Source organism: Bos indicus, chromosome 17, assembly GCF_029378745.1.
Source record: "Bos indicus isolate NIAB-ARS_2022 breed Sahiwal x Tharparkar chromosome 17, NIAB-ARS_B.indTharparkar_mat_pri_1.0, whole genome shotgun sequence".
Lineage (NCBI taxonomy): Eukaryota > Metazoa > Chordata > Mammalia > Artiodactyla > Bovidae > Bos > Bos indicus.
Window position 1 is genome coordinate 66,132,927 of NC_091776.1, and position 17,808 is coordinate 66,150,734.

General features: G+C 47.3%; 1 protein-coding gene across 1 annotated transcript in view; it reads left to right on the plus strand.

The window, feature by feature from the left end:
• Nucleotides 1-4,637: 4,637 nt before the first annotated feature.
• Nucleotides 4,638-17,808, plus strand: part of ASPHD2 (aspartate beta-hydroxylase domain containing 2) — a 32,545-nt gene continuing 19,374 nt past the window's right edge. The window contains exon 1 of the mRNA XM_019978044.2: nucleotides 4,638-4,805. The gene's annotated coding sequence lies outside the window, so the exon portion shown is untranslated. The remainder of the gene's footprint in view (nucleotides 4,806-17,808) is intronic.

Below are 17,808 nucleotides of genomic sequence, written 5' to 3' on the forward strand. Positions count from 1 at the left end.
ATGCTGTCCCCAGAGTTCCCAGTGCTCAGTTGTTGTTCAATGGCTAAGTTGCATCTGACTCATTGTTACCCCATGAACTGCAGCACACCAGGCTTCTCTGTCCTTCACTATCTTCTGGAGTTTGCTCAAACTCATGTCCCTTGAGTCAGTGATGTTATCTAACCATCTCATCCTCTGCTGCCTTTTTCTCCTCTTGCCCTCACTCTTTCCCAGCACCAGGGTCTTTTACAATGAGTTGGCTCTTTGCATCAGGTGGCCCAGTGCTCAGAACACACTATAGTCTTCCTTCCCCTCTGAAGGTTACTTGCCTATTGTCCTTCAGATGCTTCCTGGAATCACCTCCCAAACATTCCCTTTTAGTGTCATTTTTGGTAACTGAAAGTCAGGGTCCGGCTGCTCACAGTTCAAAAGCCATTGAAGGGACCAGGTTGGTGGAAAGGAAAGTTTGCTTTATTTTGCATGCTGGCATCCAGTGGGGAGGGTGGATGCCTGTCCAGAGGCAGACTGCCCTCCACTGACAATCAGTGGGCACGAATTTTTATAGGCTGGGGGAGGCAGTTACATGCAGAAACGCACTGTCAGCTCTGACAGCCTTCTCGAAATTGGTCACACGGTGGTCTGACCTGCATCATCTTGACTGCTTTAAGTACAGTTAATCTTCACTTCTAGGATTGATTGGTTTGTCCCTATTTCCTTGAGGCCAAGTCTTGGAATTGGGGCAGCTTATGTCCTGGCTACAGTCCGGTCATCATGTGGTTAACTTCTTCCGCCAGGTGTGGGTTTCAGTTTCGTGTACAGCTCACAGGATATGGCTCAGAATATTATCTATAGCCCTTGAGGAGGAAATGAGGGTCTTTGTGCTTAATGACTAAACAATTGCTGTTTTGTCTTGTCTGACTGCTTTTAATTTACTTTTGCATTTTTCTCATTCCTCGGATTAAATTTATTCTTTAGCTAAAGTTTTTCCCAAAGACAAAAGACACATTGAGGACACGGCTGGGGGCTGGGTGGGGAGGGGGAGGGAAGGACCAAAAGGTCTTGACTCCACATCTGCTTGGGGAGAATACCCACCAGAAAAGCTACACCCAAACACAGGAGAACTGGAGCCCACTCCTACCCCCAGGCTTAGAACCCCGTTCTGGAGGATATCCATCAAATGGTGCCCACAGCAAGGGAGCCTGATATGGTGTGTTAGTGACTTCAAAAAACAAACCAGACTTACGAAACTGCAACTCCTTGCACCTGACGGTTTCACTGCACATCAAAGGCTGAATTTATGAACTCTGCTCATTCCTGTGCTCCGGGCTGTGCTTGGGGTGGGGTGCGGGGCATGATTTGTTGCTTCCCGTCAATCCTGCCCATTCCCCAGGGTGTGAAAACGCCTATGTTTATGTGAAAACGCCTACCCCTGTTCAAAGTCTACTCTCCTTTCCGTCGGTCTAGTCTCCCTGTTCAACAGAAATCCTGAAGCTGACGCTCCTTTTTCCTGAGCCTCACTTTACATCTCCTGTCCTGTTTGGAAGAGGAGACAGACTGGCCTTGACAGTGAAGAGTGTGGCTTTACCACTTAATAGCCCTGGGACTTCAACCAGTGGCCTCAGTTTCCTCATTCATAAAATGGGGCTGGAAGTAATAACAGCCATGTTGGCTTTTTATGAACGAGAATAAAATGAAATAATGCAAGTGCTTAGCATGTGAAAAGAGTTGAGAAATGAAGATGTTTATTGCCATAGTTAAGACTGTAGCCGCTGGCTAGCAGTTAAATATCTGTTTCCTGAATGAATGAAATCAACAGAGAAGCCCACAGCAAGTGCCTCTTACTATTCCCTGAGGCCCTGGGCTCTTTCCTCTCCCACTCTCTTGCAGTACCTAAATGGGGGTGGTAGGTATCCTGTACTTGGAAGAACCCCCTGCTTGGTTTACTGCTCAGCTGCCAATGTCTTGAAAGTCTTAATTTTCAAACAAGGGGTCTGTGTTTTCATTTTGCAAATCATATGCCCGGTTCCAGCTACAGATGTCTCACAGGGTCCTCCCAAAGTCATGCCCTGTGATAGAGCACTGAGTGCCTGGGAGAGGGGTCTACCTTGGGGCAGAAAATGGTGGGCTAAAAAGCAGGTCCCTAAACCTCTAACACAGCCTCGATACTAGACTGGAGTACGGAGCTTCCACAAGCCTGAGATTATTGCTAATTTAGCCCTCCTGCTGGAGGGAAAACACAGGAGACAGATATGGGAAATGGCCTCTCTGGCAAATCAGAACCCTCCCACCTCCTTTCTCCCCTCCCCTCAGCTTTTCTCTCCTCTATGTCCTTTTTCTCTTTAATCTTTATCTCTTTCTCGCCTCAAGTTCCCCCCTTCCCTTTTTTTCCTCCTCTTTTTTCTTGGCTGTCTCTTGTCTTTCTCTTGAAGTTAATAAATATCCTCTCCTCTCCTTCTTTCTGCCCTCTCTCCTTCTGATTCTGTCTCTTTGTCTCTCCGTCTCTGCTTCTCTCTCTGCCCTTCTCTGTGTGTTTCTGTCTCTTCTCTGTTTCTCTGTGTCTCTGTTTCCCTCTGTCTCTCTCTGTTTCTCCGCCTGTCCCCATTTCTCTCTTGATATCTGCCTGTATCCTGCCCCCGCCCCCATCCACCACATCACCCCCGCACCAGCTCCCTCTCCCACGGACCGATTGTCAGGCACTGCACATTTCTCCGGCTGCCTGGAAACCTGCCTCGCACATCCATAGCTGGATTTCTCCTGTGTCCACCTCCGTGAAAATATCTTTTGACCTCTGAGAGTCCAGCAGAAAGAGCATGGACAAAAACCTCAATCCTAAGCTTCCTGATTTTGAAAGACACGCAACTGGAGGGTCTGGGAGGGCCCTGGAGGTCCCGGTGGGTGGGTGTTACTCCACACCCAGGCCCCCCGCCTCCCCCTCTCTCACCCCCACCGTAAATCTCGGCAGTGAGCTGAGTTGATCCCAGTTTTGTCCTCTGGAATTCATCAACATGTGCCGCAGATGTTCCCAGAAGTTGCTTCTAAATCTTGCTGAGCCATTTGCCACAAAACCTTCTTCTGTTACAATTTAGCTGTGAGTTTAAGGTAGTGACAAGAGTCGGGGGAGAAGGGGGAGGAGAAGTAGACTTCGAAAGGATCCTGGGGAGGTGTTAAGAACACACCAGGAGAGCCAGACCTCCCTGGGTTCAAGGCTGGCCGAGCCCTAAGGTCTGGATGACCTTGGGCAGAGTGACAGCTAACAAGCGGTAAGCACCCACAGTCTGCCTGGATTTGTGATCAAGCCTCTCAGCAACCCTGTAAGTGGCAAACCAGTATAGATAAGGAAGCTGAGGCTCAGAGAGGCTGGGTAACTTACCCAGTATCACACAGCTGAGTGGTCACCCTTCAAACATTCTGATTTCTGACTTCTCTAGTGCCTGGAGATCTCTGGGGGTATCGTGGCTCCTGGGACCTCCTTCCCAGTGCCCTGAACCACCACCCGTAGTCCCCATGGGAATGTCTTGTCCATCACAGACGGCCTTTGGGAACTGTGAAGCTGCTTCTAATGCCTCCGCCCCCTCCCCAACCCTGCCACCATCAAAATGGAGTCCGAGTCTCTGAAAATTTGGGGCCCCAAGAGACCCTGGTCATTAGGGAAAATGAGTAAGTGAGTACAGGGCATTTTCTGCACGTGTTGGGGGAGACTGGATGGGTTCTCTGAGCATCCAGAACTGCAGCTGGCATCCTCCCAGTTCATGTCATCCAGTCACTGCTGCCGCTAAGTCGCTTCAGTCGTGTCCGACTCTTTGCGACCCCATAGACGGCAGCCCACCAGGCTCCGCCATCCCTGGGATTCTCCGGGCAAGAACACTGGAGTGGGTTGTCATTTCCTTCTCCACTCCCAGTCACTAGAGACGAGGAAAGAGGACGTGGCGAAATAAACAATTCTCCCCAGAAAACACCGCCCCACTCTTCAGACAGCTCTTCTCTAGGGAGGCTGAGATGGCAGACATTTTAACTTTCCACAGTTAAAATTTTTTTTTATTTTTATTTTTGGCTGTGCTGGGTCTTCGTTCCTTTTGCACAGGCTTTTCTCTGTTTGGGGCAAATGGGGTCTACTCTGTGTTTCGATGCACCGGCTTCTCTTACTGCTGAGCACAGACTCTAGGCATGCAGGCTTCACGTAGTTGCAGCTCGCAGGCTCAGTAGTTGGGCCCCAGAGGTTTAGTTGCCCCTCTGCACGCGGAATCTTCCCAGATCAGGGATTGAACCCCTGTTCCTTGCATTGGCACGTGGATTCTTACCAAATCTGCCACAAAACAAAGGGAAGTCTTTGTTTTCACATGTGCGCATTTCTGAACTCAGGGTATATCTGACAAATGATGCCCTTTCATAACTATTTGGCAGTACTTTCTCTACATAAAAGAACAGTAAAGTACTACAATTAAAGGCCTTCTACTCTATTAACTGGAGTAGTTCAGAAGCTGGCTCTCATTGACTCAAGCAGATCACGTGCCTCTAGCTGGCCAATCACTGAGACTTTTGTTACACCTTAGTCAAGTGTGTCTCATTGGCCCAAGAAGATCACATGCCTCTGGCTGGCCAATCACTGTGGCTCTTGTTGTTAGGCCTTAATCAGGTGCTTCTTTGCTGTTAAGGGTTGGGGGTCTGCATCCCTTAAGCAGGAGGACCAGCAAAGGAATGGTGGTTTCCGAGAAGAAAGTCAAAGTGTTGTGGTCAGAAGAGAGACGGTGGATTCCAGGCAGAAAGAGACAACTGCTGTTTCGTTTTGAGATTCCGTAAGAATATGTCTGTGGAACAATGGAAGCCTAGTAAGTACTCAGTACTCTCATCTGCTATTATTGTTTAAAATGTTGAGATGGTTCACCTGAACCTGTCAGGCTTTTAGACACAATTCCTAGTTTACAGAAAATTCCTAGGGTGGACGAACGGGTTGAAAGACATCACAAGAAACTACTCGGGCAAATCCAAATTGTTGAAGCTAAGCGGAGGGAACACAGGTGTTCTGGGGTGTGTTTTAGTTTTTGTTTTTTTAACTTTTCCGTGTGTTTGGGAAAGAGCACATGGAAAACTTATTGAGTTACTTCACACCCTCTAGGATAGACATAATTTTAAACAGAAAATAGTAAGTGTTGGCGAGATTGTGGAGAAGTTGAAACTCGGGTATAACCATGTGGAAATAGTTGGGCGGGTCTTCCAGAAGGTAAACACTGAATTATCAGAAGACAAGGCAATTGCGGTTCTAGGTGATATAGACCCAAATGAACTGAAACCAGGGACTCAAACCAGTACTTGTATGTAGATGTTCATAGCAGTACTATTTATAATAGTTTCAGTTCAGTTCAGTCGCTCAGTCGTGTCTGACTCTTTGCGACCCCATGAATCGCAGCATGCCAGGCCTCCCTGCCCATCACCACCTCCCAGAGTTCCTCAGTTTAAAAAATGGAGTGTCTGTTAGTAGACACATATCTATTAGTAGACAAATGGATAAACAAAATTGGGTGCATCTATACAATAGAATACTGTTCACCTTAAAAAGGAAGTAACTACCTACACAAATACAAAGTTGCATATTTGTAGCTACCTACAAATAGCTGTGAATGGAAGAGAAGTGAAAGGCAAAGGAGAAAAGGAAAGATATACCCATTTGAACGCAGAGTTCCAAAGAATAGCAAGGAGAGGTAAGAAAGCCTTCCTCAGCGATCAATGCAAAGAAATAGAGGAAAACAATAGAATGGGAAAGACTAGAGATCTCTTCAAGAAAGTTAGAGATACCAAGGGAACATTTCATGCAAAGATGGGCTCAATAAAGGACAGAAATGGTATGGACCTAACAGAAGCAGAACATATTAGAAGAGGTGGCAAGAATACACAGAAGAACTGTACAAAAAAGATCGTCATGACCAAGATAATCACAGTGGTTGGATCACTCACCTTAGAGCCAGACATCCTGGAATGTGAAGTCAAGTGGGCCTTAGGAAGCATCACTACGAACAGAGCTAGTGGAGGTGATGGAATTCCAGTTGAGCTATTTCAAATCCTGAAAGATGATGATGTGAAAGTGCTGCACTCAGTATGCCAGCAAATTTGGAAAACTCAGCAGTGGCCACAGGACGGGAAAAGGTCAGTTTTCATTCTAATCCCAAAGAAAGGCAATGCCAAAGAGTGCTCAAACAACCGCACGATTGCACTCATCTCACACACTAGTAAAGTAATGCTCAAAATTCTCCAAGCCAGGCTTCAACAGTATGTGAACTGTGAACTTCCAGATGTTCAAGCTGGATTTAGAAAAGGCAGAGGAACCAGAGATCAAATGGCCAACATCTGCTGGATCATTGAAAAAGCAAGAGAGTTCCAGAAAAACATCTACTTTTGCTTTATTGACTATGCCAAAGCCTTTGTGTGGATCACAATAAATTGTGGAAATTTCTTCAAGAGATGGGAATACCAGACCACCTGACCTGCCTCTTAAGAAATTTGTATGCAGGTCAGGAAGCAACAGTTAAAACTGGACATGGAACAATAGACTAGTTCCAAATAGGGAAAGGAGTACGTCAAGGCTGTATATTGTCACCCTGCTTATTTAACTTATATGGAGAGTACATCATGAGAAATGCTGGGCTGGGTGAAGCACAAGCTGGAATCAAGATTGATGGGAGAAATATCAATAACCTCAGATATGCAGATGACACCACCCTTATGGCAGAAAACAAAGAACTAAAGAGCCTCTTGATGAAAGTGAAAGGAGAGTGAAAAAGTTGGCTTAAAACTCAACATTCAGAAAACTAAGATCATGGCATCTGGTCCCATCACTTCATGGGAAATAGATGGGGAAACAGTGGAAACAGTGACAAACTTTATTTTGGGGGGGCTCCAAAATCACTGCAGATGGTGACTGCAGCCATGAGATTAAAAGGTGCTTGCTCCTTGGAAGAAAAGTTATGACCAACGTAGACAACATAGTAAAAAGCAGAGACATTACTTTGCCAACAAAAGTCCATTTAGTCAAAGCTGTGGTTTTTCCAGTAGTCATGTATGGATGTGAGAGTTGGACTATAAAGAAAGCTGAGCACCAAAGAATTAACGCTTTTTAACTGTGGTGTTGGAGAAGACTCTTGAGAGTCCCCTGGACTGCAAGGAGATCCAACCAGTCCATCCTAAAGGAAATCAGTCCTGATTATTCATTGGAAGGACTGAGGCTGAAGCTGAAACTCCAATACTTTGGCCACCTGAGGCGAGGAGCTGACTCATTGGAAAAGACCCTCATGTTGGGAAAGATTGAAGGCAGGAGAAGAAGGGGACGACAGAGGATGAGATGGTTGGATGGCATCACCGACTCAATGGACATAAGTTTGAGTACACTCCAGGAGTTGGTGGACAGGGAGGCCTGACGTGCTGCCGTCTATGGGGTCCCAGAGAGTCAGACACGACTGAGCGACTGAGCTGATTCTGTCCCGTTGATCCATATGTCTCTTTTTGTGCCAATAGCACACTGTTTTGACTGGTAATGCATTATGGTATTGTTCGAAGTCTGGGAGGGTTATGCCTCCTGCTATTTTCTTTTTCCTCAGGATTGCTTTGGCAGTTCTGGGTATTTTATTGTTCTATATGAATTTTAGGATTATTTGTTCTAGTTCTATGAAAAATGCCACGGGTAGTTTGATCCGTATTACGTTAAATCTGTAGATTGCTTTGGGTTGTATGGTGATTTGAATAATATTCTTCCAAACCAAGAGTATGGGATATCTTTCCATTTCTTTGAATCATCTTTAATTTCTTTTATTGTAGTTCTCATTTAAGTCTTTCACTTCCTTGGTAAGGTTTATTCGTAAGTATTTTCTTTTTTGATGCAATAAAAACCATGAATACTTAAAACAACTAATCCAACTTGAAATTTCCTAGCAAGACAGGCTAGGCTTCCTGGGAATGGATTCCACAAGGAAGGAAATGCCAGCCAATGGGCGAGTCATGTCCCCTGCCAGAGCACGTCTCCTCTCGCTAGCACTGCGATCACACATGTTTCACAATCCCCACATCTGCTCTGCTAGTGGCTTCAGAGTGGGAGTTCCGAAGACAGTCAGAACAACTTGCTGATGGAGAAAGAAACCGAATACAGACCTGGCATTCCGGGAAGTGGGGGTGGGGAATGACTTTATCATCATCATTCTGTTTCTCTCTCTTTAGAAGGTCAGGTTGGCTGTGTCAAGGAAAGCCCTCGAAGGTGGTAATTCTGCCTTTGACTTCAGCCGGTAGACTTGACATGCACTCCCCATGGTAGCTGGTTTGTGCTGAACCTGTCACTGCCTCTTCAAAACATTGCTGGTTGCCATGGGAACAGAGCAGCACTTACTGAAAGAGCTGCTGGAAATTTCAAGATGTCCAAAACTGTCCCTCTAATGTGTTTTTCTAAGACCTGATTTGAAAGAGAAACAATAGCACAACTTGGCAAAGAAGACAATGGAAGAGGAATGATAATAAGAGTGGCTTGACAGCGTTTGTGGATCCCAGCATGCTGTCTTGATTCTGCCCTTTAGAAATCAGTCCCAGGGAGATACTGGCTGAAGCAGATTCATGATCCACGGGCTCCTGACTTCAGACGTAGCTTTGTTATGGACAGCAAGCCTATTTGCTGTTTTCAGAGTTTAAATCTCCACAGGACAATGCAGCAACATAACTGGGAATACACTTGCTAAATGAGCCTCTTGCATGCCTGTCTACCTCCTACTCTCTGAGCTAAAAAAGAGCTCAGCAACTGGGATGATTATATATCTATTTTTTAAAGCCACTCTGTAAGGTGGTAACGTGAAATGAAAGATAATGCTTTTCTTTAACCGTTGTCAGGTTGGCATACCAGAAGATGAGATTTTTCTTTTCATCTCCTTTAATTAATTTTTCAAAAATAGATTCGAAAAAGAATTAGACAAATGAGAGTTTTTGAAATTTCTCTTATGATATAAAAACATGTCAACTGCATCCTCCTATTCTGGCCTTTGGGTTTTGTTCGGGTCGTTCAAAACCAGTGTCCTTGTTCCCTTGGTTTTTCCCATGATTCAAATCATAGAAAAACCTCTGCCTTCTCCATTTCACAAGTTGAAATTGCCACCTTTCCTTCCAGTTACCCGAGATAGAAACCTTGGAATCAACTTTAATTCCTTCTTCTCCATCAACCTCCATGTATTAGTCAGCTGAGGCTTTCATACAAAGCACCATACACTGGGTGGTTTAAGCAACAGAAAAGTATTTTCCCATTAGTTCTGGAGTCTAGAAGTCCCAGATCAGAGTGCCAGCATGGTTGCATTCTGGTGAGCGTTCTCTTCCCGACTTATGGATAGGCACCTTCTTGCTCTGTTCTCACAGGCAGAGAGAGAGGAGGAGGGCTAGCTGTCTGGTGTCTCTTCTTATAAGAGCACTAATCCCATCATGAGGGGCCTGCCCTTGTGACTTCCTCTAAATCTAATTGCCTACCAAGACCCCCATCTCCAAATACCATCATGTTGGGGGTTAAGACTTCAACATATGAATTGAGGGGGCACGATGCAGTCCATAAGATCCCCATTTCCATCAGCCATCAAATCTTGTTCATGTTGCCCCCCAAATATCTACCAGGTTCTTTTTTCCCTCTCCATCACCACTGCCACCATCCTAGTTGAGATGCTTATCATCCCTTACTAAGATAATTGCAGCTGCCTCCTAGCTAATCTCTCTGCCCCCTAGAGTTGCCTTCTTGAAATCTACCTTCCATGTGGTAGCTTTGTTTTCTAAAAGAGACCAGGCATTATGGTCTGGAAGCCAGATATCATGAGAAGGCATAAGTATAAATGAGAATTCAAGAGGTGGATGGTACCGCTCAGAAGTGATGCTCTGCTTCCTGGAAAGCCCAGCTGCCATCACCCGTCTCCACGGCCCCCATTGCTGACTTTTTTGCCCCCCTCCACCTCTGCCCCCCACCACCTCCCGAGTGAGGCTGGAATCAGGCACACCGTCCACCGCACTTGCATGTAGGAGCCACAGCAGCTCTGGTACCCAGGTCCGCAGGCACACCAGCTTCGTGGAGACTGCACCTCCCATCACGTCTAGGCTTGGCTGAAGCTTCATGTAGCAGGACCTGGGATCTGATCTCCCCAGAAGCTTCTTTAGAGGCCTCGATGGAGACTCAAAGCCCCAAGGGATAAACTTTGACCAATGAGCATCCAGAGCCAGGAGACAATTCCCATTGCTTCCCCTCTCCAGCGAACTGGCTGAGGCCCAGGGTTTCTGTGCTGCCTGTCCCAGCTGTCCCCGGTGACAGACCACCTGGCTGGGCTTCCCTCAGCCCCTTGTGCTTGCTTCGTCTCCTTCCTGGGCTCCTGGGCCACCCTCTCACGTTCACCTGACTGCCCCCGGATCACTGCCTCCATATCTGCTTCCCTCCCTTCCCACCATCCTGGCCCCGCAAGCAAGGTCAAAGTCAGGTACCTCTTTTCTCTGCTTACACAGAAATCTGAATTATTGAAGCAATTAGCTTTACTGACTGCTCCCTCGTCGCTTTCCTCTACTAGACTGTGACCTCCGCTGAGAGCAGGGGCCATGCTTTTTTCATCTTTGTAATCCCCAGCACCTAGCGCCGTGCCCGGAGCCCTCAACAGTGAGGATTGACTACACTGACGCACCCACTGATGGTCACGCTATGAGGCCTGGTGTAGTGAACGGGGTTTCTACAGACATGACAATGAAGGAGGGCAGCCCTGGACATAGAGACGACCTGTGAAAATACCAATGCCAGAGGAGAGGGGATGAGTGTGGCCAGGTTGGTTGGGGCTCCCTTGGAAGGACTTGACAACCAAGCCAATGAATCTGCATATCTTTTCCATGGGTACATCATGAGGCTTTGAAACCAGGGATTTTTTGAAAGTGAAAAAGTCGCTCAGTCGTGTCCAACTCTTTGCAACTGTATGGACTATATAGTCCCATGGAACTCTCCAGGCCAGGATACTGGAGTGGGTAGCCTTTCCCTTCTCCAGGGAGTCTTCCCAACCCAGGGATCAAATCCAGGTCTCCCACATTGCAGGCAGATTCTTTACCAGCTGAGGCACCAGGGAAGCCCAAGAATAACTGGAGTGGGTAGCCTATCTCTTCTCCAGTGGATCCTCCCAACCCAGGAATTGCACCGGAGTCTCCTGCATTGCAGGTGGATTCTTTACCAGCTGAGCTATCAGGGAAGCTCAGAAGTTGCTTTAGAAAGCCGAAATTGTCAGTGATATACGAGGTGAATGGATGGGGGGATACTGACTGGGGAATGGTGAAGCTGGGAATTGCCACAGTAACCAAGAGAATGGGAAAGTGGGATGCTGGTGGGAGAGATGGTGGGGGCCGTGTCCACCGGCTGCAGCAAGCACTTGGGAGTGGAAGGAAATCAGAGTTGGCTTCTAATATTCAAAACAAGGGTGCTGGGGGGGCGGTGGGGGCCAGCGATGGAGATAGGAGCCAGGAGGGGTCTTTGGTTTGGGGTTGGGAGGAAAAACTGAAGGAGTGTGGGAAGCATGTTCATGAAAGATCAGACTATTTGGTGCAACACACACACACACACATGCATGCATGTATACATACATACATACATCACCCCCACCAGCAACAACTGACGGCCAGGCATGGTGGCCCTTTGATTATTTTTGCTGTTGCTTTTATCATGAGCAATGGGCACAGAAGTAAAATAACATTTCCACAAATGCAGAGGGCCAGAGCCATCTGTCCTGCCGATTTCTGCTGTCAGTGGAAGGTGAGTCAGCAGAGGTGAAGGTATTAGCGCCCCGTTTGTTCTGCCTGCAAAGTTCCAGCTCTCCGCATCCACCAAAAGATTCACACTGTGGGCATATTTTTCTTAAGGCTAAATGATTAAATTCCTTTAGGGACAGATCACGTTATCAGGGCAGGAAAGAAAGCCAAAGAGTAGGGAAGAAACAGTGAAAGTTACATAACAATTGGAAAATTCCTCTTCTACCAAGTCACAGGTCCTCTGGAAAGGAAGGTGCTCAGAGGCTGCACAGCTAAGAAGCTGCTCTTGTTATCGCCCTTATCATCATTTTCACGTCCCAGGCGCTTGGGCACTGCCTGGCCGTGGCTGCTAATTGGCCACTGAGGTAAGAGCATTCACGGAGCATCCTCTCAGACAGCTGGCACTCAGGGAAAGACGGAAAATAAAAGTGGCAGTCCCTGTCCTCCAAGCGTGCTCTCTACCATGGGCAGATCAGACACAGAAATTCACTGAGAAATAAGATCCCGGAGGCCATGAAGTACTGAATAGCAAACAGCTAAAGGTGAAAATAACTAATTTTCATAGTGTGCCGGCAAGTAGAATTCATAGGAAGGAGTGTTTGGGGAGCCCAGGAGCATCATTTGGGAATGGAACCATCTGGAGAAAGCTCTTGCTGCTGCTGCTTCAAGATACTCTGGGTGGGCTTCCCCAAGGTGATGGATCAAGATTTGTATATAGAAGAGCTGTTTAAGGCGAGAGCCTGGATAGCACAAAGTGATTCTGAGATGAGTTCAGGGAAGATTGTTCCAGGAGGGGGAGAGATGGGGGGAAATCCAGCAGCTTCTAAGGCAAGTCCAGGCTTTCTCAGTGGGGCCCTCAAAACATCTGAGGTCCTCAGAACAGTCTGAAGAGCTGGTGAATGCAGACCCCCCAGACTGAGCTGATCAGGCACAGGGCCAAACAATCCCCATTTGAACCCAGCCCCAGTGATCCTGAGACATCCTAAGTTTGGGAACCATGGCAAATCTATCTCCAGGGTCCTCCCATCCCCGCCCATCTCCTTGATGGCTCTCATGTATTCAGTCACATACATATTCACATGTAGGTACCAAGTCTCTGCAGTGTGCCAAGCTCCGTTCTAGGAGCTGGAGATGCAGGAGAGGACAAGAGAGACCAAGTGTCCCTGCCCTTCTGGAGCTTGTATCCTAGTGGAGGAGCCAAACCAATAAATAGACAGTGAATATGCAATATGGTGGTAAGCACTGCGGGGAAGCTAGGCAGGGCATCAACTCAAGGGCTGTTGTATGTCCCAGGCCAAGGAGGTCCTCTTTGAGCAAAAACCCAATCCTTCTAACTGCCCTGAGGCTGCTGGCTGGTTTGCCCATTCCCCAAGTTCTTCTTCATCCCTCAAGTTCATTCATTGGCCAGTATGAAGGCGTCCTTCTTGTATGCCAGGTAGATCTCTCCAGCATCCGCTGCCCAGCCTCATCAGGGTTGTTCACTGCTATTCTCAGCAGGTCCCATGGTTTTTCACAGCCCTTTCTGATCCCCCAAGTCTCTTCCATGTCCCCCCTACCCCCTGTACTTCCAATCCATCGCTCTGAATTTCCAATTTCTCAAATCAACACGGTGCTCCAAGCATCACACTCTATAGGACACAGCCTTTAGAAGGCTGGCAAGGGCTCCATGCTGGCTGAAGCTCTTGAGGAGTACTGGAGTCTGTGAAGGGCAATGAACTGTGTGATCACAGCAACTCCTCTTGTGGTTAAGCGAGATCCTGAGGGCAGCAGCCTGGATGAAAAGGGTTGAAATGTGGGAATAAGAAGGCTGGGGGCAGGAGGACGCTGATATTTTGGATCTCCCCTAAAGCTGACCGTATAAGGGATTCATGTCACCCCACTGAGTCCTTAGCCATACCATGAGGTTGGTAGTTAGCCTGTCAGGTGGACATCTGAGGCTCAGGGAGTTCGGGTAACCCCTGTCTAAGGCCACACAGCCAGTGATGGATGGAGTTGGGCGTTCAAACCTGGATCTGAGTCTAAAGCTCCTTGCTTTTCCCACCAAGTGCAGTGAGTTTGTAAAGGAAAAAAAAAAAAAATTCCCAACAGTGCATCTCAGGTTAAGAAAAACCATGACAACTTTGCCATCTGAAGACTCCAAGGAACTTGGAATACACAGCCCTGCAGTTCTAGGGAGGGCGTATGTGTCGACCAGTAGGTTGAGTTGATGACATGTCGTGACCCAGCCACCCTCCCACACCACCATGGAATCAGCTAGATAGAATCTGGTAGGGCTGTTAAATGACTACCTCAGACAGGTAGAAGCAAGGGGGAAATGTAGAGCAAAAGACAGCAAAATAGAAGCTTGCAAAAAAAAAAAACCCTCAACTAAACCCCCATGCATCTGGTTCGGGCTGTTGCAAATTCCCAGATGCATGAAAACCAAACTCGTTAATAAGAAATGCAAAGATGACTTAGGTCTGAGGAGCCACCGTAGGCTTATTTACTGAGCAGGAGCCTGTAACAGTGACCCAGGTGGTTTCCAGCTGTGTCTCTACACGCTCACCTGCTCCCTCTAGGAACCTGACCTGAGACGAGACTTCTGCTGTCTGGACTCTCCCAACATGCTGCTCTGCCCTGAAATCCAGGACATCCGGGTGACCTGCAGTGTGCAGAGGCAGCTGGCCAGGCAAGGAAGCTGACGCCAGGTCCCAGGGCCCCTCCCTGGAGGGAGCAGAGGCCTCTCGGGTTGCAGCTGCAGAAAGAGGGAGGAGCCTGGGGGGCCGGGATGGAGGCAGCGGTTTGGACATCACCTCTGTGAGTCATGCCCCGGGCAGCATTTTACAGGAGTTGCAGATTCCAGTAAGATCAGATCAGGGCCATCTCTCGAGGGACTCCCGACCAATCGAATGTGCCTCTCAGTCCATCTCGGCAGTTCTGAGTCCGCATCCAAGTAGCTTATCTTCCAAACCAGATCCTGAAATTTTTTTTATTGCTTGCATCCCTGGGCTTCCTGGAACCAGGAGGCGTTTCTGCCCTGAATTTGGAGACGTCTGGCCATAGATAGCCCTTGTCGGCAGACCCTGAGCCTGAGCCTAGCTCCTCATCCACGCTGGGTTGTGGTTTCCTTTTCCTGGAGGGTGAACTGGGTATCTTTTGACCCACCTCTCCTCTTCCCCTGCTGTTGGCACCACCCTGACTTACCCTGATCTACAAGGACCAGTAACCAAGACTCATTCAAGAACCTGCGTGGTGTTGAGCAGAACCCAGGTCAGGCCACTTAGAATAAAACCCAAGCTCCTTCCCAGGGCTTAAAAGATTTGAGCCTGCTCTCTCTCCAAACCCCTCTCCCTCCACACTCTCCCTCCCTTCCCCCAGCCACGTGGGCTTCCTGCCATTTCTTTCTTTCTTTGAGTGTCATCGCTTTACCATGTTGTGTTAATTTCTGCTGTACGGTGAAGTGAAGTCAGCCATATGCATAAAACATCCCCTCCCTCCTGCTCCTCCCTGCCACCCCCACCCCCCACATATCTAGGTCATCACAGAGCACCCAGCTGAGCTTCCTGAACTTTATAGCAAGTTCCCACTAGCTATCTACTTTACACATGTCAATCTGAATTTCCCAATTCGTCCCACCCTGTGTCCACTTGTAAACATGCCCAGATTGTTCACACTTGTAAGCCTTTTGCACTCACTGTTCCTTCCTCCCCTCTGCCGGCTCCGAAGCTTGTCAAGTTTAATCCTCACTCCTGCAAGTTCTCAGAGGCAGAAATTCATTTTTTAAAGGTTTTTTTTTTTTTGCATCGCTGTGTTCCGGGCTACGGAACATGTCAGGTAACATAAACAAGGAAGGAGGCCAAGGCTAATAAAAATCATTCAGCTCTCTCGGTCTGGCTTTTGTTTTTCCACTTTTGACAGAGACATGAAAGCAGGGACTAGTTCTTAGTATAAAAACACACACAGTGCAGAGACAGTGATGGGAGCAAGTGACTGTCCTCCTTGGTCCTGGGAGCGGCGACACTGGGGGGTGCCTGCAGCAAGCCTCCTACCAGCCTGTTTGCTGTTTTGCTGAAATCTGGCCCCATGTGTCCAGAAATCGCCGTTTTTTTTTTTTCAAAATAAGCTGGAAGTCCAGGTTTGCACGTGGTGTCTCCTAATTTTTTAAAGTTGACAATTTTTTAAATTGAAGTGTAGTTGTTTACAATGTTCTGTTTCTGGTGTACAACAAAGCGATTTATACACACACACACACACACTTTTTCAGATTCTTCTCCATTATGGGTTATTACAGGATATTGAGTATAGCTCCCTGTGTTATAAAGTAGGTCTTGTTTATCTGTTTTATGGGCGGTAGTGTGTATCTGTTCCTCTCAAACTCCTAGTTTATCCTTCCCCTTTGGGAACTCTTCAGTTTGCTTTCTATGTCTGTGAGTCTGGTAAATAAGTTCATTTGTATCATATTTTAGATTCCACGTTGTATCATGTTTTAGATTCCGTTGTACGGTTATTTGTCTTCCTCTGTCTTACTGACTTAGGATGATAATGTCTGGGTCCATCCATGTAGCTGCAGTTGACATTATTCCATTCATTTTGTGGCTGATTAACATTCCATTGTGTGAGTGTGTATGTAGCACATCTTCTTTATCCATTCATCTGTTGATGGACACTTATGCTGCTTCTCTGTCTTAGCTGTTGTGAATAGTGCGGCTGTGAACACTGGGGTGCATGTTCCTTTTCGAATTAGAGTTTTGTCAGGATATGTGCCCAGGAGAGAAACTGCCGGATCATGGGATAGCTCTGAGTTCAATTTTTTAAGGAGCCTTCACACTGTTCTCCACAGTGGCTGCACCAATTTACATTCCCACCAGCGATGTGGGAGGGCTTCCGTTTTCTCTGTACCCTCTCCAGCATTTATTCTTGACAGACTTTTTGATGATGGTCATTCTGACCAGTGTGACATGATACCTCATTGTAGTTTTGATTTCTCTAATTACGAGCAATACTGAGCATCTTTTCACAGGCCCGTTGGCCATCTGTATGTCTTCTTTGGAGAAGTGTCTATTTAGGTCTTCTGTCTTCAGATTGACAATTTTTAAAAGCCCCATGCAGGCCACACTGAACGTACCTTTGTGCTGGATTTAACCCAGAAGCCACCAGTACTCGATCACTGCTGAGTGTTCAGTGGACACAGCACAGAGTGTATGTTCAATAATTCTGTGCTGAATAGTCTTCTCAGGTGACTTCTCAGAGCTTGGAAGTAGCTGATGGGCAGTACGGCTTCCTACTGTTGGGAATGTAGAAAAGTGGGCTCCGAACAAGAAGCTGCTTCTCCATTCTAGCTGGGAGCTTTAAGATGTGTCTGCTGCTGAGCTCAGAGGCAGCCTGGATGAAATTCCACAAAGATAAGATTTCTCTACCACTTGGTCTGAGGCTGCTGCAGGTCTGTAGGCATTGGTCTGGCTGTGCCTGTTGTTTTGACAGTCTGTATCCATTCTGATGGTTGCTGCCATGGTGTGCTGGTTGTTAAATAATTTTAATATCAACCCCCACTGGGTGCAGAAATGGAAGCCTATGTTGATCACAGTTGATGACCACCAAGAAGGGCTCTTAAAGGTGGGAAAGGGAGCAAAACCCATTGAAGTCCATTTAGAGGTTGAAGTCTGTTCCAGGTTGGGTAGAGTGGCTGGTTCTCTTAAAGAGCTTATGAACCCGGTCATGCTTCTGATGTCTGTCTTTCCATCACAGAGACTGGTAGGTTCTCACGCCTACCCTTCAAAGCCTCTGGAGATGGGGGAATGACTGGAGTGGTCCAGATGAAGGCAGTGAGCTAGCTCAAGGACGGGGTGACCCAGTGGAAGACAGTGGCGGAAACAGGTGTTGGCTTTGCGAAGAAATTCTGATGAATTCACTGGAAGTCCAGTGTCTACGGCGAGCTCTCCTGGGCTTCACGAGCAGCAGGCTCACATCTGCTTCTCCCTCTTTGCATTGTAAGCAGGAAGTTCACCGTCTGTTCAGACACAAAGGAGATGTTAGCAGCACTTTATTGGATCTGCTCAAGGTGATTTAGATGTGTTCTTGAAGCCC